Here is a 20,117-nt window from a genome sequence, read left to right as displayed (position 1 = left end):
CAAAGTGAGTTTAACGTTGTTTAATGTCGTTGAATGTAGTCATAGGACTTTTCTGCATGGGCTGTAGGTGCTGTCAACATTTTTTCCCCTTTATTTTCCCCATGGTATAGTGCTCATTTTCAGCCACACCCTGCACATAAACACACAGACATACGAGAACAGATTGCAGTCACAAGCTGCTGATGTCATGTCAAGTTGTTAACTGACCTGACCCTGAACCTTGAGTTGTGTAGTTAACTGCTGGGCATTAGCCCACCTGTTGTCCATCTGTATCTGTTGCTCAGTGGCAATGCTCCATGACTCATGAGCAAAGTAGGAAGGGTAACAAAGTAGTGTTACGTACATTGGTATAGAAATAACCAGAAACCTCACCGTAGAAGGAGGTACTAAGTACAGACCCCTGGGGGACCCCGGTCAATGAAATATAATAGCCTCTAGAACTTAAACCTCACCGTAGAAGAGGTACTATAAGTACAGACACCTGGGGGACCCCGGTCAATGAAATATAATAGCCTCTAGAACTTAAGGGTCAATGGTCATAATGGAAATTAAATCAAAGCCTGACTTGGACATGTGTGTTACTTCAGAATATCATTCATTCATTTATTCATTCATTCATTCATTCATTCATTTATTTTACTAGTAGACTGATAGAACCAATATTTAATCCAGACATATACAATTAAAATCACATGCAGGATTCAAGTCTAATTACAATGGTATAGAACAGGGGTCTTCAACTAAATTCTGAATCCCCAGACTTTGACTTGTAACAGAGCATTTCTACATTGCTATATATATTAACTCTTTCTTAAGTGTGTTTTGTTTAATATTTTACTTTTTCCACAGTGATTAAACGCACTTAGCAGCTGCACTGGTGTGTTGGCTCCCCCTGCTGGTAATTTGTTTCTATGTGAGGTGGTGTGTGTAGTGTGTTGCTTATGACTGTTTGATCAGTGTAACTTACTACTTGGACTTGACCTGACGCTACCCTTCCTGAACGTCGCTCCTCCCAGGCTTTGGGTGTCATTAAGGCTAGGCTACAACATTACGTCGTTAGTTTGTATTTCAGTTCTAATAGTTTAGAATGATCTGGGAAGCAGCCAACATGATCGGAATGTTTTCTTTGCCGTTGTTTTCAGCCACTACGTGGACACTCCTTGTCCTGTGTTTCACTCTGCTGTTATTGTGAGTATTATTATTATTATTATTATTTATTACTGTACTGTCCTTCTTCCGCATTCACTTCAATTCCGCACTGAGCGCACTGTGCAATGTACACTAATAGGCGAGTGCCGAAGAATACCAAACGACTCGCCCCTTTACCATCTCGCCCCCGCGAAATGTTTAAATGTAGTTAACAGTTAATTTACCTCCCTCTCTGAAATTATCTTGTATACAGATTTATTTGATTATATAGTAGTCGATCTCTATACTATAAGATACAATTAAGAAAGAATAACATGACACAGAGACTTAATTAAGTTAATTTAGGACCTATAGCAGTTAATTTCGTTTTATTAAACACATTTCTTCCATGTAGCCCATGTTTTGTAATGGCATCATCATGCTATTATGCCAGTGGATATACAGACTTACAGAGTGAACTTAACAATGATAAATTAATATGATAATACTTTTTATATAATCACCAACATGAATATCTCTCTCTTTTCTGAAAGAAAAACAAAAATCACACCCGTGTGAAGTGAGGGGCACTTCACCAACATCACATATGACATATGACATGATTGACATCAATTTAACATCACAAGAATCGTGGTCCCTTATTGGCTGAGGTTTTCCTCTGACATGCATATGGCGATTTGCTCAGTGACAGACAAAACAAACATTAAACTCTGTTAATTGTTTTTTTTTTTTTTTAAGATATTTTTTTGCTGCCTTTATTGATTTTTTAAGGGATAGAAAGTAGGCTGACAGGAGACGGGAGAGAGATGGGGGGATGACATGCGGTAAAGGCCGTGTCGGGTCCGGGAGTCGAACCCGCGGCACACCGCGACTGGATCACCAGTCCGGTGCCCAGACCGTTACGCTACGGCCTGGGCCAACTCTGTTAATTGTTAATGGCATTTAATGTTAAAATAAATGAATGGGAAATTCTGTTCTGGTCCTTTCGAAGGGGACTGCAACTCCTTCATTTTAACACTTTTTATACACTTTCTTGAAAATAAATAATAATTTTGGATCCCCCCTTTTGTGTCTTCTAGATATAGTGTTTGGCCATATCGCTTTTTCACAAAGCTGGGGATTCCAGGACCCATGCCCCTGCCTTTCATGGGAACTATGGGATACAACTTTGGAAAAGTAAGTGATTTTATCTCCTTCAACCGCCAGTGCTGGGTGTTGCAACAAAATCCAATCCAATCTACTTCATTTATTTACAAATGAGTGCTGTACATGAACTATAAAAACCAAATACTTAGTTAGTTACTTTATTGACAAAAATGTATAAAACATTGGGTCCAAACAATAATAAAAAAAAACATGAATAAGTTGCGAGAGTGAGGTCTAGCCAACACCAACTCGGGATCCCTGGATCGCTGCCCTCCACAATTTCCTATCCAACATCAGGTTCTTGAGCTTTGCGGTGTTGTCAGCCAAGCTGTCGCGCCGCAGCACGTCTACATAGGTGCTATGCTTCTTTCCCCTCCTGGCTTTGCCCTGGGTTGGCCCCCATAGGGCCAATTTACTTGCACGACGCAGTGCCCTGCCAGCCTCATCCTTCTCTCTCTGACTTTGTCCGTGACCTGTGGTAGGTCCCCATAGAGGTCCACATTTCCATCCAGGGCTTTCTCCTGTTGTACTGTGAGGCCCCATACAGCAGTACTGACTCCACAGTAGCTATGAACAGCCGCCTCTTAAGGTCTTCTCCCATGTTTGATTTCCACACTCTCCTCATCCTGTGCAAGGCTTTCCAGGCAAGTGCTCTCCGAATCCTGTTCAGTTGAGGCCATGAATACAAACGTATTCAATACATTAAAATATACAATACACAACACAAAATCCCTTTACAACAGGACCTTTCTATTGCTCCAAAAATGATACAGAAAGTTCCTCTGTGCACACAAAGAGTGAGCTCAAATAAATACCCTCATGTCCATATTTCACTCTGGTATCTTGTGTGAGGGGACACACCAGTATATGCTGAATACCAGTCTCACATTGACAAATACACTGCTCAGGTGGTATGCGACTCCATCTTCCCATTTCCACACGCAGTCTATGAGCGCATTGAGCGGACAACCAAAACCGTGTAATGGTTATCCTCAAATAGTCCTCAATGTAAGGTGTACTGCTGGTGCCCGTATAGAGTGGATGAACAGATATATCTGGGTTGATGGCTTGGTATGTTTTGTTCCCTCTTTGGATTTAAATTTATGAATCAATCATGTCCATTCGGTCACTCTCAATATGATCTTGTTTTTCCATTATCTCAGATAAATTAGAATACATGACTTGGTTCTCCTTCTTTAGCAATTGAAGAACATACCACAAGGGGTCATCAAGCATGCCATTTCGCTGCTGTATGTTGGTGAAGAACCTGTCTTGCTTTTCTCTCACCAAAGCTTACACCGAAGGCAGTCCTGCTTCCAACAGGCAGGTTAAGTTAGGTGTAGTAACCCCAGGGGGGCAATCAGACAGATATTTTGTGAAGCCACTAAGGAAATCGGGACATCCTGAAAGTTCATATAATGGCCTGTTGTGGCGCTGTCATTGGGCCCAAAAAAACCCATATCCCCATAGAGGTCCATGTATTGTATGTAACTTCACCTAGTCCTAGACTGTATTACCTTAATAAACATGGTCATGAATACTTTCTGCTTCCAGTCACTAGTTTAAAGTCTCATTTCTCATGTCATAATATTCTTTTTGGAAAATTATGGTCCCATTTATTAAGAAAATGACCATAAAGTCGCGTATGTTCTGAGGGGCGTGGCTACCGTTACAGTCTATGAACGGGAGCCACCCCCCGTTCGAGTCAAAATAAAAACCAACTAAGAAGAATGGGGGAAGTCCCGCCTCGTTGTCTGGGCCAGCCAATGGCCAGCTAGGCCAAAAAGATGGCGATTTACAATACAAGGACTGACTGGCTTCATTTTACGTCCATATCAGACCTGGCGAACGCTTTGTCCATATTGGTAACCCTCACCCCAAGTAGGGATTTCACTCCAGTCATGTAGAGAGTTTCAAGTCATTCAGTCATTGTACCCAAGCCTCACACCCATACAAGATAGCTGATGAGAAAGCAGCCTCCAAAACCTTACGTTTTACACAGAATGGAACATCATAGTTGGTGGACAGGAAGATAATCAGTTTGTTTAGGTGCTTTGTCTTCTCCTTTACATGTAGGGCAGGGTTAGGGGTTAAAGCGTCAGGGTTAGAGGTTAAAAGCCAACGTAATTGCGACCGAAGCTCGCAGTAAACATGCTTTTTTTGTCCGCCAGTCACTCAAAATCCCCATACATGGGGAAAGCCCCCATATATTGTGCCCAGGTCTCGTGACATCACTAATACTAATCAACAGGGATGATTAGTAACTCAGGGATATAGCAAATGCGACCTGCTGTCTCAATTAAGCCCATATATGGAGATCCCTGGTGTCATCAATATTAGTATATGGATACCTGTTCTGAAATTCCATATGTCCCCATCCATCCTTCCTCTTCGATGTCTCCCTTTTGACTGATACTTGTCCATTTAAACTCTAGACGGGCCTGCCCCAAAGTTATTTGAGCAGCCGTGCCCGGCAGCCGGCGATAACTAGAAAATTATGTCCCGGCCCTACCTGTGCCCTCATCAAACCCTGTACACTCAAGACAAGCTCCATAGCACCTGAGTGTGCGCTAGCCCCTCCTATTAATGTTTGTCTTTAGTTCAATGTTGGTTTTGTAAACGCCATTGGCAATGAAGGGAAAATGTACGTCATAATGTGCCTCGTTACGTCATATTGTCTCTTTATTGTTAATGGCGTTTAATGTTTGTTTTACATTACTATTACATCACCTAATCAACATGAGTTAGACTTTAATATATTAGCACCCCTCAATTCACACGGAATTCGCAATAAACGACGCGAAAAATGCCCCATGCAAAGTCAATGGGGAAACGCGGGTAAAAACAGAAAACGACACGTTAATTTGGAGCCACATTACTCTGGCATACTGTCACGTAGAAACACGATTTAAACCTCAAACAGCACACGAGGCCATCGACTTTGTTGTGGTTCAGACGGAATTCGAATACGTTGCACGGTTTGCCCGCTATCGCAGTTCAAAGTGTGTTTGGTCTGAGCAAAAATCTCGACTTAGAGTGTTGCACGCCCAGAGAGAGAGCGGGTCAGAGGGAGAGGCCACCGTGAAGACTGTAGCGAAATTCTCTGAACAAATCGTCCTCACGGCCAAAATATTAACTTTACACGCATGGGTTTCGGTAACTTTGTAGCCACACTCAATGTCACCCAATGTCACAACCACAGCCCAGATTCATACGGCACGTGAACTACAGCCCTGAAAGCGACAGGTGTACCATCATAATGTGTCATAAAACTCATGTTAACTGCCTGAATGAGTCAGCAATTTTTTATAACCACGTTTTTTATCGTACCAATACCACGATCGCACATGGCGTACCTCAATGTCTCGGGTCACTCACGGCGAAAACAAAAATCGCATTCGACTTTTACTTTTTGCGATAGAGCAATTTGTTCGGACATACGTTCTCTCACTGAGTCAGTGTGCTTTTAACTTTCAATAGTGGTTGCATTCGCATAGACTAGCCCAGCTGAAAATGATACTTTGTTAATGATTCAAGGTCAAGTTGACCACCTCTCACACACGTGCACACACGAACGCACACGCACGCATATGCACAAATGTGCACGCACACACACACATTGAAAGTCAATGAAAACAATCAGGGAAAAAACTGTCATTTCTCAACCGTTTCAGAAGCGGGGTGGCTCGCCGGAACCGGGCCGCCCCCCTGAACGAAACCAAATGGACCCTTACAGCTCAGACGTCTTAGCATTAGCATGTTAGCATATTAGCATGTTAGCATGAGCATGTTAGCAATAGCATGTTAGCATGATAGCATTAGCATGTTAGCATTAGCATGTTAGCATGACAGCATTAGTATGTTAGCATGTTAGCATGTTAGCATTAGTATGTTAGCATGATAGCATTAGCATGTTAGCATTACCAGTTAGCATGTTAACATTAGCATGTTAGCATGATAGCATTAGCATGTTAGCATTAGCATGTTAGCATTAGCATGTTAGCATTTTAGCATTAGCATGTTAGCATTAGCATGTTAGCAGCATGTTAGCATTTTAGCATGATATCATGTTAGCATTAGCATTATAGCATTAGCATGTTAGCATTAGCATGTTAGCATTAAAATGTTAGCATGCTAGCATGTTAGCATGTTCGTATTAGCATGTTAGCATTAGAATGTTGGTGGCAACGTAATGCGCAATAAACTAAGACAAAATACCCCATTGAAAGTCAATGGGGAGACCTGGCTCACATGTAACCAAATGGACCCTTCTGAGAGGCTAAATGTCATCAAATGGTGGTCCGTGGCTCAAATGCTGCACAGACTTGGCGAGCTTCAGGCACCCAGAAAAAATTCTTTAAATTTTGTTTCTAGTTACTATTAAGTTCATGCTATGACCACAAATCAATTAGTATTCTATTCTGAACTCTGAACTCTGCAGCTTGTAGAGCAGCTATTTTGAGTATGTTTTACTGTATAGTTTGATTACTTTTAATGCAGTCATTTCAGTAATTCTTTTTTAGGTATATTAAAAAGGTCTTAAAAGTCCTTAAATTGTCTACTGTCAGCTGGGGATCCTGACCCACAGGTTGTAGTAGCCTACTAATGTTACAATGTTTTGGTGACATTTTCTTTCTTGACATTTCTGCATCCTGTGTTTAACCTGTCATAATGCTATTATTCCTGACATGATGTAGGGAGGCTTTGTGGGGTTTGACAACGACTGCTATAGAAAGTATGGCAACGTGTGGGGGTAAGCTGGCTATTATTATTCCCATGCTACAGCTTGTAATGGCGTTATTTTAATCCTCTGGTGCCTGGAATTTTGTTTTATGATGTACTTTTCAGTCATGACTGATGAGTTGGATGGACATTGAGTTGTGTGACTGTCTAAATTCACAGAATGCCTGTAGTGGGAAAAGTGCTCAAATGTTTTACTTTAATATGTGAAAGTATCAATACTGCAATATAGAATTACTCTGTTACAACTGTACATGTCCAGAATAGTACAAATTACAAAAGCATCTAAATGTAGTTGAAGTGCCAAAAGTTAAATTACTCATACAGCTTGTCCTATTTCAAGTTTTCAAATGTATAAAAAACCTTCAGATCTACAAGCTCAAAATGTGTCGCATTGCGACACAATGTGAGCTTGTAGATCGGCTATTTTCAAATTGCCGAAATGTATATAGGGCTGAAGTGGCTAATGTATGTTTTGTAATAATAATAATAATCATTTTTTGCCTAATACAGGTTGTTAAAAGTTTATACTAACCAACATTTCTGGGTCTAACATGGGATTTGGGGGCTTCCAGCTTCTTTCTTATATTATTTGACAATTTGGTCAATGTTTGACCAGTTTTTATAGTATAGTAGTTTGTCGATTCATTTTGATCCAGTAATTTTTTTTCTTCTTTAAAATAAACAAATAATAATTGCTACTTGTCACACGCCACACGAAAATACTTTTCTGTTTGCAAATTTCCATCATTGTATGTCTTAATATTTTCTAATTTCCTATGCACTCATGATGTGATATCATGGTTGTTCACGTGTAGGACATATGAAGGACGCAAACCGGTGTTGGTGGTAGCAGACCCTGAGATGCTTAAAACCATCATGGTGAAAGAATGTTACTCCACGTTTACCAACCGCAGGGTGAGACGGCTACACAGTATCATTCATACCACACCTCTGCCAGTCACTATCATAGTCATACCACACCTCTGCCAGTCACTATCATAGTCATACCACACCTCTGCCATTCACTATCATAGTCATACAACACCTCTGCCAGTCACTATCATAGTCATACCACACCTCTGCCAGTCACTATCATAGTCATACAACACCTCTGCCATTCACTATCATAGTCATACAATACCTCTGCCAGTCACTATCATAGTCATACAACACCTCTGCCAGTCACTATCATAGTCATACAACACCTCTGCCATTCACTATCATAGTCATACAATACCTCTGCCAGTCACTATCATAGTCATACAACACCTCTGCCAGTCACTATCATAGTCATACAACACCTCTGCCATTCACTATCATAGTCATACAACACCTCTGCCATTCACTATCATAGTCATACAACACCTCTGCCAGTCACTATCATAGTCATACAACACCTCTGCCAGTCACTATCATAGTCATACAACACCTCTGCCGTTCACTATCATAGTCATACCACACCTCTGCCCCATTCACTATCATAGTCATACCACAACTCTGCCCCATTCACTATCATAGTCATACCACACCTCTGCCAGTCACTATCATAGTCATACAACACCTCTGCCATTCACTATCATAGTCATACCACACCTCTGCCATTCACTATCATAGTCATACAACACCTCTGCCAGTCACTATCATAGTCATACCACACCTCTGCCAGTCACTATCATAGTCATACAACACCTCTGCCAGTCACTATCATAGTCATACAACACCTCTGCCAGTCACTATCATAGTCATACCACAACTCTGCCCCATTCACTATCATAGTCATACCACACCTCTGCCAGTCACTATCATAGTCATACAACACCTCTGCCATTCACTATCATAGTCATACCACACCTCTGCCATTCACTATCATAGTCATACAACACCTCTGCCAGTCACTATCATAGTCATACCACACCTCTGCCAGTCACTATCATAGTCATACAACACCTCTGCCATTCACTATCATAGTCATACAACACCTCTGCCAGTCACTATCATAGTCATACAACACCTCTGCCATTCACTATCATAGTCATACCACACCTCTGCCATTCACTATCATAGTCATACAACACCTCTGCCATTCACTATCATAGTCATACAACACCTCTGCCATTCACTATCATAGTCATACCACACCTCTGCCATTCACTATCATAGTCATACAACACCTCTGCCATTCACTATCATAGTCATACCACACCTCTGCTAGTCACTATCATAGTCATACAACACCTCTGCCAGTCACTACCATAGTCATACCACACCTCTGCCATTCACTATCATAGTCATACAACACCTCTGCCAGTCACTACCATAGTCATACAACACCTCTGCCAGTCACTATCATAGTCATACAACACCTCTGCCAGTCACTACCATAGTCATACAACACCTCTGCTAGTCACTATCATAGTCATACAACACCTCTGCCAGTCACTACCATAGTCATACTCACTATCATAGTCATACCACACCTCTGCAGTCACATGTTATTTGACACCAGTGATTAAATTGTCTCTGTCAGGTGGAAACCTCATTATGTCCAAAACTGTTAATTAACCAGATAATGCTATCGGCTACCCAGCTGGGAAATTAAGCATTACTGACGTCCCTAGTGCTAATCAGAGTACACTGTTGTTCACAGGAAATGGATGAGGACATGCTGGGGCCTATGGCGGACGGATTGACCACAGTTAAAGATGAAAGGTGGAAGAGAATTCGCAGTACTATATCTCCATCTTTCACTAGTGGAAGGTTGAGGCAGGTAAATTACTCCTAAATTACTCAGTGAAGTGGCCTCTGTCAATGTAGCCTGGCTAATAAGCCAGACTCAAATCACACTGTCGTGTGGTATTTGAGTCTGGAGATGCTGTGTATGGATCTTGTTTCCCGGGGGGTGGGTTCAAACATTTTCTCTTTGACGCAATTGGTCAGAGCAACTGTCAGTCAAAGGTCTCAAGCATTGAACGTCACTGTACCAAACGCCCGCCCATATTGCATACCGTGTCCCGATTGGCCACACCAGTTCTCTGGTGTAGGAAATGGGCGTACAATTGAGCCTCTCCAGACCGTATTCCGCCGGCAGGCAATTTTCTTTTTGCCAACGGCTGATTCGGTCTGGCTTATTAGCCAGGCTAGTGTCAATGATCATTCACACATTGAATAATCCTACATAATTCTTACATCACATTTAGGTTGGCTGTTTTCAGTGGTAACAGAATGCATTGGGGAAATGCTAATCACATTTTAGTCCAATGGAAAAAAAATGTCATTTTCCCTTTTAACACAGCTATTTGTGTAATATACAAGACATTTGATCAAATACCGTAAATACTTTTTTGCCCTAGGTGAACTTAACCCATTTAGAATCAGACCTAAGGCCAATTAGACATCTTCTAAATCCTGACCTAAGTTTTCAGAAAAACTTCAAATATTCATTAAAAAATTACAAAAAAATGCTATTGCTATACTGTACATACTGTATCAACAAGAACCCAAAAATGAGTACCCTAAACGGGTTCCTGTCCTCAATGGGTATAGAGCACCTAAGTCTGACGTAATTTACACATCCTACCTGGTTCCCGTTTTCTGTGTTCGAAGAATAAACAAATGATCTCGTCGGTTTCAATCATATGGATATGAATAATCAACTGACACAGAAATAATAACGCTTTACATTTTGCCAGAAACGGACTGCATCAAAATATGAGTGACCGACTATCGTAAGCGATACAGAGCCACCTCCCCGAGAATATTGCCGGGACAGTTTGTTTATTTTTTGGACCACAATTCTTATATGAGACGATTCTACGATGACCCAATGTTACTTCCGCATCCCAGGGGATGAGCGAGTGAAGTCAGGACTTCGGTACTATTAGGTACAGGTTGTGCTGTTTTGTCAGCTGCTGTATCTTACTTACAGGGTTATAACTTATACGGAACCTGGCAGATACATGATAGTGATGATGATACATGGGCATGGCACACATCTCTCTGTGTGTATACCTAGTATGAGATACACGATACATGGCCCACACTTGTACTAATGGCTTGTTATTTTGTTTTCCTTTTGTGAAGGTGTTCCCTATTGTACAGCAGTATGCAGACAGACTCACTGAGACTCTGGGGAAAAGCAATTCGGAGGAATCTGTTGACATTAAAACGTATGTTTTCAAGCAGTATAATAACCCACAAGTGCACCCAATCACCTTGTGTATAGGGTTGTCAGTTGTCACGATAATAATATTTTGCTCAGTGATTCAAATAGTTTGCGATGAATGATTTAATTGTATTTTTGGCATTGGACATTAATAGACTAGATAGCGGATATGACAAATAACTTAAATATACAAGAAATGACTGACATATAATATTAAATAATTGTATACTCTCAAAATATATATATATTATAATTTTTTTGCCAAATCTACAAGTCTGAATATTTGTCAACATGGATGATTATGCAAAAATAATTGCGATTACCATTATCTAAAATAATTGAATAAATTAATATAATTGTGACAGGCCCAAAGTTGTTGTGTTCTAACACATTGACTGGAACTTATTCTCTTGATCCCTCAAAGAAACCTATTTTTTGTCTTTGTTTTAATTTCCTTTCTGTTTTTGTTTTTGTAGTATTTGGTTTGTTGTTGAATGGAGAATGCAGTGTTCTACTGCCTCTCTGTGTGTGTGTGTACCTCTGTCTTTTGTCTTATGTCATGCTGATGTTATGTCTCGGGAAACCCTGTTTTGTTTCAGGTTTGTGGCGCCCTACAGTTTAGATGTTGTGACCAGCGCATCGTTCGGTGTGGATACCAACTCCATCAACAACCCAGATGACCCTCTCGTCAGTCATGTCAAGACAATTGTGTCTGGAGGCGGGAGACTATGGCTCTTTTTTCTCCTGAGTATGTAGTGTGTGTGTGTGTGTGTGTGTGTGTGTGTTGTGACAGTCTGAGGTGGGAGACGGAGACAGTGGAGAAGGTTCACGATTGAGGTGCACAGCCTCTTTTATTTATGAGTACAAATCATATAGCAAGCCAGGGAAATGGTAACATAAATCACCCTCGACGGTATATCTGCAGGTGGGAGAGGGAAGTTAGTTTTTAAGTTGAACAGAAATACACACTCCTTTTCTGCAGGAGGTCTGTCACCCTGCCCGAGGCCACTCTGGCGGGGCGGTGGGGACAGATACAAATAATAAGGTTAGGAATAAGGTTAGGTTTAGGCATATTGAGGGTGAGCGTTCTTAACTTCTTGTATTCAGTGAACACCCAAAAAGGTGTTAAAAAAATGGGGGAGAGTGTGTTTTGGGGCGAACCTGTTCATTCCTGTGTTAAATGTGTGATTTTTTTCACAGTTCTACTATGAGAGTGAATGAAATCTCTAAATACATGGCCTCAATCACTGGACAAAGGCGAACGCTAAGATTCTGATAACCAATTCTTTCTCTTTTCAGTGTTTCTCCCCTTTGCAAAGCATATCTTTAGGCTGCTGGGCGTTTCACTATTCCCCAAAGACAGTGTGGACTTCTGCTTTAATATCATCAAGAGATTTAAAGGCGAGCATCACACAGATAACTCTGTAAGCCTCATTCATTTACTTCATTGTGGATAAATGGGTAAAACATTACTCAGAAAGTTTACTTTAAATATTCATCAGAGCTGGATAGCAAAAAGATTTAGTTTTCACCTTGCACTGGCACAATCTGATGAGGTAAGGTTTAATTATTATAGATTGTAGTGCGGTGCGGGGCAGCAGTAGCTCCGGAGGTAGAGCAGTCGCTTGGGAAGGTTCCCAGCTTGGCTAGGCTAGGCTCCCCCAAAGTTAGTGTCGAAGTGTCCTGACGCTGAACCCATAATTGCTCCTATGATAAGCAGGTTGGTGCCTTGCATGGTTTCCTCAGCTATCTGTATGAATGTGTGTGTGAATGGGTGAAAGGAATGCATGTAAAGCGCCTTGGATAAAGGCACTATATAATGCATCATTTAGTGCATGCACATCCAAGTGTAGCACAAACACAAAACCACCACACAGTTGCGTTGGGCATTTAAGGACCACCCCTGACCACACCACTGTTCTAATCTGCTCCCACTGTTTATTACAAGGTCCAACATTTCGATAATGTCATCTTTTTTTATGATGTATTACCACATTTCTGTTCTTGCTTACTGTAAATCGCTCTGGATTAAGATCGTCTGCTAAATGCCTAAATTGTAAATTCTCATCTTTCATCAGGTGAAGGTCCAGGCGTGATCAAAAAGTTGAACTTAGCAATAAACAGTTGGAGTAGTGGTGGAAGAAGTACTAACATGTTTTACTGAAGTTAAAGTATCAATATCACAATGCAGAAATACATATACAAAGAGCTACTAATTATTTTGGATGTAACATTTATTTGTTGTCCAGAGTCGAGACTTCCTACAGCTGATGATTCAGAACGAGATATCAGAGACGACATTGAAGAATGATCAGCCAAGCAAAGGTATGATGGTATATTTTTCAATTACTGTGTGTGTGTGTGTGTGTGTGTGTGTGTGTGTGTGTGTGTGTGTGTGTGTGTGTGTGTGTGTGTGTGTGTGTGTGTGTGTGTGTGTGCTCGTGCGTTCTTTTACGATTTAGTCATGCTTTATTATTATTTTTGCTACAGGACTGACTGAACCAGAGATCCTCTCCCAGTCATTTATTTTCATCTTGGGCGGTTATGAGACCACCAGTGCCACTCTGAGCTTCATCCTTTATAACCTGGCAACCAACCCTGATGTACTGCGCACGTTGCAGGAAGAAATAGATTCCAGTTTCCCGAAAGATGTAATTAAATGTTATGTTTAACTGTAACTGAATTGTTCTCCCAAAAATATAAATTCAGTCACTATCTACTCACTCTCATACCAGTTGAAACACAATTCTTTGACTACACAACACAGGGAGGTTAGTAGACAACACAGGGAGGTTAGTAGACAACACAGGGAGGTTAGTAGACAACACAGGGATGTTAGTACACAACACAGGGAGGTTAGTACACAACACAGGGAGGTTAGTACACAACACAGGGAGGTTAGTACACAACACAGGGAGGTTAGTTAAAGGGTAACTAACTAGCCTGAAAGTACCTGACTTTTCTTGGCATAGAGGGGTGGATCAAACTAGTGCTGGAAACGGCCGCCGCCTCCCTATTGGTTCACCAACCTATGTGCGCACCTTAAGGGCAGTCCATACTGTCTCCGACCACCAAACCTTTCGTCGGAAAGATCAGACTTAAATCTTTTCTCCGAAGTAGAGTTCGAAGAGTCATAACATCTGGGAGTGCAGCTTTCAGAACAAAGATTTGGAGGAATGCGTTTCAGAAGTTGCGAGTGACGTCATGTTGTAGTTGTACCGGAGCTTTCCGACGAAAAGTTCGATGGTCGGAGACAGTATGGACTGCCCTTAACCCTAACCCCAAGCTCGACTGGCAGAGCTGTTCGACGAATTATACCCTTCCTCACCCAGGAGTCAGCACAGCTCCTTATCCAGACATCATTCATGTAAAAATTTGACTATAGTAGAGGGTATGCGCATGCATAAAGTGAATGGCACATCGAGTGGCAAATCGAGTGGCAAAGCAACATGCAAAGTGAGTTTAACATCGTTTAACGTTGTTTAATGCAATCAGATTAACTTTTCTGTTTGGATGTATGAGCTGTCAAGGACAGAAAGTAGTTTTTTGCCACTCAGTAGGCGTTCCTGCACAACGTCCGGGTTTGATGATGATGTCACCCGCATACCCTCTATTGTAACTCCCTCCTTACTGGCCTACCGGCATGCACCATTAAGCCTCTTCAATTGATCCAAAATGCCGCAGCTCGCTTGGTCTTCAACCAGCCAAAATTCTCACATGTCTCCCCGCTTCTCCGCTCCCTCCATTGGCTCCCGGTCGCTGCCCGCACAGAATACAAAACTCTGATGCTGGCATTCAAAGCAACCAAAGGCATGGCACCCCCATATCTTGCAGTCTGATCGTACCCTACAAACCCTCCCGCGCACTCAGACCAGCCAATGCATGGAAGCTGGAGGTAACTTCACTAAAAACGCCGGGACAACGCTCCACACGTCCAAAACTCTTCGAGTGCATGCCTTTCATCCGACGGAGCATTGGTCCGAACGACAACCTACCTCCTCCCTCACCCTAACCCTAACCTCCCCCGGGGCAGACACCTAAACCTAACCGCAACCCTCTCCCGACCCGCAGCGCACCTCGGAGCATTGCTCCTTCGGAACAATGCTCTGTCGGATGATAGTACGCCTCCCAAACTCTTCTCCCTTCTGGCTCCAAAACTGTGGAATGCACTTCCCATTACAATCAGAACTGCAGACTCACTCCCAATCTTCGGCCGTAGTCTGAAAACCCACCTCTTCAGACTCCATCTTGGCCCGTAGCACCATCGCCCTAGCCCAATGACCTTACAGGCGAATGCAAAGGATCAACTTGTGTAACTTAGAATTTTATGTAGACATAGCACTATATACATAGTATTAGTTTCATTATATAGATATATTCCACTGTTATGTTCGTAGCTTACGTATGATTCACAATAACTAGTCTTTATGTATATGATGTATCACCATGTTTTTGTTCTTGCTTAATGTAAATCGCTCTGGATTAAGAGCCTAAATTGCCTAAATTGTAATTTTTTGTGGCCAGGTCTTGTCTGGGTCACTACACATGCATCTTCAAAAAAGAATTGCCCTATTTGTCAACTCTAAAGAACTGGTAACTGTTGACTTCAGTTGTGTGTTATGGGACAAAGAAACATCACTTGTGTTGTTACAGGAGGGTGAGAAGATTTCTGGGTGCAACTAATATCCTTTTTATTTGCATTTCTGCTGGTGCCCGGTTCACAGCGCATGATATAAGCTGTCAATGGCATTAATGTATGCATTTCAAGAACAAAGATCACTCTATTCATCACATGCATACAGTAGCCTACAGTAGTATATCATCCTGTCTGCTCATTTATGTTCTCAAATCGTACCTTTTGTTTCCAGGCTCCTGTTCATACGAGGGTGTGATGGACCTACAGTACATTGATCAGGTCATTAATGAGTCTATGCGTTTGATTCCCACCGCCCCTCGGCTGGAGAGGATGTGCAAAGCGACCGCCCAAGTCAACGGCTTCACCATCCCTGAGAACACCATGGTGGCGATCCCTGTGTATGTTTTGCACAAGGACCCACAGTACTGGAACGACCCTGAGCTCTTCCAACCAGAAAGGTATCAGCATGATTCAGCAATCATGCAGTTGTTTTGGCTTTACCAGTGGTGGAAAACGTATTACATTTCTTTACTTAAGTAAAAGTGTCAATGCCGCAATGTAGAAACACTCTGTTACAAGTAAAAGTCCAGTAATCCAAATTTACCGTAGTAAAAAGTACAAAAGTATGGGCATCAACTTAAAGTATACCAAAGTAAAAGTAATCATATACAATATAGTACAATATTTGCCTCTGAGATATAGTGGAGTAGAAGTAATAGTATTGAAAATGTCCAAATTGGAAATACCTAAGTAAAAATACCTCAAAGTTGTACTCAAGTACAGTACTTAAGTAATTGTTACTTTCCACCACTGTGCTATACATATACACGTCATTAATCAAGGAACCATCTAGAAAGACAAGGATACAAGAACAAAACGCAGTTTTCAATGGCACAGTTGGTAATTTATCTAACCAACTAAATGGATGGTGCATTTCATTTCATTTCAACCGTTATTTAGTTCTCGGAGAACACACTGAGATTACAACAACAACACATCAATAATGTACAATGTAAAAATGGGGGGAGGGGGAGAGAGAGGAGACAAAGGAAAAACAAAACATAGATGAATAAAGTAAATTACCGGTAATAAAAGAACATTTCATTACATAGTGAATCAACATCAATTAAAGCAGGTACAGTTGAGATTTACCAACGTTGATATATCCAATTGAAAGCGACATAGAGAAGGAAGACTGTACTTTAGTGATGTCTGTAAGGTGTTCCAAGTGTATAGGGAAGAGCACTTGAAAGCAGAATTTCCAGATGAAGTGGAGGCATATGCATGGTCTCAAGCATCAAATAATCTATGAGAGCGTGTATGATAAGAAATAGTTTTCCATTGTAAAAGAGAGTTTAAATCAATTAGAACTGTATAGACAAACACAAAACAATGTTGGTCTCTCCTTGTCGCGAGGGAGGGCCAACCAACCTTATTGTACAGTATGCAATGATGGGTATTTTGCATTTAATTGCACTTCATTGTTGCAATACTAACCTAATAGGGATGGTACACCCACAAATGTTTATTTGTTCATTACTCACCAGTTGTATGAAATATTCTTTTTTATTATTATAATTTTTCACAAAGAACCAGAATAAAATAATAAGTAACTGTTCTTGATGCAAAGAAGTCTGTTTAACAACTATTTACCAAACTACTTGAGCCTGTGCTCATGTGGGAAACATTTGCATTTAGTTGTTGATCTGGGATCAACATTTCGTGGGGGCATGCAAATTGAAACATTTGTCAGGTATTCAGGAGATTAGTAATTGATACACAAGTTACACCTTTTGGGTGTACCTATAAAACATTACTCAATAAAATACTATTCAGTGTTGACAGTTTTGGATGTTTGCCTTTTTGCATTTGCAGGTTCAGTAAAGACAACAAGCACAGTATAAACCCATACGTCTATATGCCGTTTGGACTTGGTCCTCGTAATTGTGTGGGGATGCGCTTTGCTGTCCTGACCATGAAGATGGTGCTTGTATGTCTCCTGCAGACTTACAGTGTGGAGACCTGCAAAGACACAATAGTGAGCTTGGCACTCAAATGGCACTCAAATGCACATTTCATACAGCTGTACCACTAGTGACATAGGGCTTAGAGAGCATTGGTTCTCGATGGGGGGGGGGGGGGGGAGGGGAGGGGGTGGGGGTGGTATCAGCGATTCAGCGGGTCCCGACTCCCCAGCTAAAGTAGTTAATATAGTGTCACAATCACTTTAACCATAATTTATACTTTGAAAAATACAAGCTCATAGCGCGTCAGTTCGTTACACAAATCTAACACAAATCTTCTCTATTTGGGAACCAGTTGGCCTTGAGGCTCATACATAGTCTGGATTTTCAGTGGTTAGGTGACCACCGAACTACAACATGACGTCACGCGCCGCGGTGAAGAGCAAACCACCGCCACCGCTCCAGCCATTCTCTCTGTTTTTATTCACCACCGTTCAACGTTATTTCAGCTCCGGTGGTCAGCTCACCACCAGAGCGGTGGTCACCTCACCACCGAAAATCCAGACTATGAATAGGCCTTTAGAGTATGCAGGGTTTTAGTAAGAATAACTATCATACCTACAGATTTCACTAAAGTGAAACCAAACCAACTGGTGTAAGAATGTGTTTGGAATGAAGAGCTGCATATACTCTTCTGGGTTCTGATTCTAACTCCATGTTCTTCTTTCAGGTTCCCTTGGAGTTTAGCCCTCTGTACCGGCCAGTTAAGCCAATCCAACTGAAGTTTGTACCGAGAAACTGTAACTAAGGAGAAGCAGTAAACATTCTCAGGGCATCTACAAATATTTGTTTTTCTTTTTTTTTCAATTGACTTTTTATTGAATTTTAATCAGACAATTGACAATACAGACGATACAAAACAAGACAATATACATACAATACACACAAGGGGGAAAAACTGCTTCTCTTCTCTATTGATGATCAAGAATACAAGTACCTCAAACAGGTGTATCTGCTTTTACAGGTTAAACAAATGAATTTAAACAAAATCAGGTCTCATTGTCGAGATATGAGCAATCCATCTAAACCTGTTATCTGTGAAGACTTCAACCTGGCCTCTAAAGCTGAATGTAATTCTTTCCATAATAAATATACCATAGATTAAATCAATCCATTCATTTATAGTTGGTATAACATTTGTAAGCCACTTTTTTGTTAAGGCTTTTTTGGATGCCACCAGCAATACCCTCATTAGATACTGATCCTGCTTTGCAAAGTGAAGTCCTCCCAGATCTGCAAGATACATGGTTTTAAAATCAAAAGGAATGTCAACACCAAAGACACTGTGGACACTTCTCCAAAATGGAACCACAGAAGGGCAACTCCAGAATACATGAAAATTATTCGCCAATGTTTCCCCACAGAGTCTCCAACAGTCCGACTGATGCGTGTAGTGTCTTTTCTGTGCTGGAGTGCAAACAAATATTCTTAATGATGCTAAATTATTTGGTCACTCCCTGATGACGGCTAATGGAGATAAAACGATGAAAACTACGAACAGTCAAACACTACAAATATTATTCAGCGGAGCATAACAAATGTTATTCAGCATGAATAACATTGCAGACTTAGGATGCACACTACCAGTAGGCCAATTTAGTACAGTACCTCCTCCACATATTTTTTTCCACATGTTTTATCATGTAACACTTGCAGTTTCTGTGCTGGAACTGTTGCCTCTGCGACTCCACTCTGGATAAGCGGTTGAAAATTGGATGGGCATTATTTAATTTCCATCATTATGCTGACAACACGCAGCTAATACAACCCACCAAAATGTGGTATTGCAGGCAATGTGTCCTATTTATTGTCATGTCTCCAATTAAGCACTGGATTTCACAGGATTTCCTCTAGTTAAATGATAATTTTATTTGCATTATATATGTGACAGCTCAAATTTTACATACTGTTTATCTGTTTGACTATTATAGTTAACTTGTATTCACATTTTGTTTTGTTTGCTATATGTAAACACATTGGAACTTTATTTCGAAAAGCGTTTTACAAATAAATTCATTGCTAATTCTCCTTTGTAATTCATTATAATCATGTTTATAAGGCTTCATTATCACTGTTATAATGCACTATAACCAGTGGTGTAGAACAGGGGTTCTCAACGTTTTTGGCTGGGGATCTCCGGAAATGCTTTGGCCATGTCTTGCCCCCCTCCTCACCTCCAATACAAATTGACCACTACAATAAATTCAGTTGCATTTTTTCAAAAATTATCTGGGGACTCCCCAAAATAATTTCGGGA

The 20,117-nt window shown here is 41.1% G+C and overlaps 1 pseudogene across 1 annotated transcript; it reads left to right on the top strand.

The window, feature by feature from the left end:
• The first annotated feature begins 1,117 nt into the window (after positions 1–1,117).
• Positions 1,118–18,633, top strand: LOC310854567 (cytochrome P450 3A56-like; annotated as a pseudogene). The gene is made up of 13 exons (XR_014571039.1): positions 1,118–1,188; positions 2,229–2,325; positions 6,993–7,048; positions 7,854–7,953; positions 9,686–9,805; positions 11,119–11,204; positions 11,800–11,948; positions 12,500–12,624; positions 13,450–13,525; positions 13,691–13,851; positions 16,069–16,294; positions 17,712–17,874; positions 18,531–18,633. The product of XR_014571039.1 is annotated as a cytochrome P450 3A56-like (transcript).
• The last annotated feature ends 1,484 nt before the right edge of the window (positions 18,634–20,117 follow it).

The sequence above is a fragment of the Protomyctophum parallelum genome, assembly GCF_964188405.1.
Source record: "Protomyctophum parallelum genome assembly, chromosome: 2".
In the NCBI taxonomy this organism is placed as follows: domain Eukaryota; kingdom Metazoa; phylum Chordata; class Actinopteri; order Myctophiformes; family Myctophidae; genus Protomyctophum; species Protomyctophum parallelum.
The sequence above is the reverse complement of the archived record's forward strand: the minus strand, read 5'-3'. Positions and strand labels throughout refer to the sequence as shown.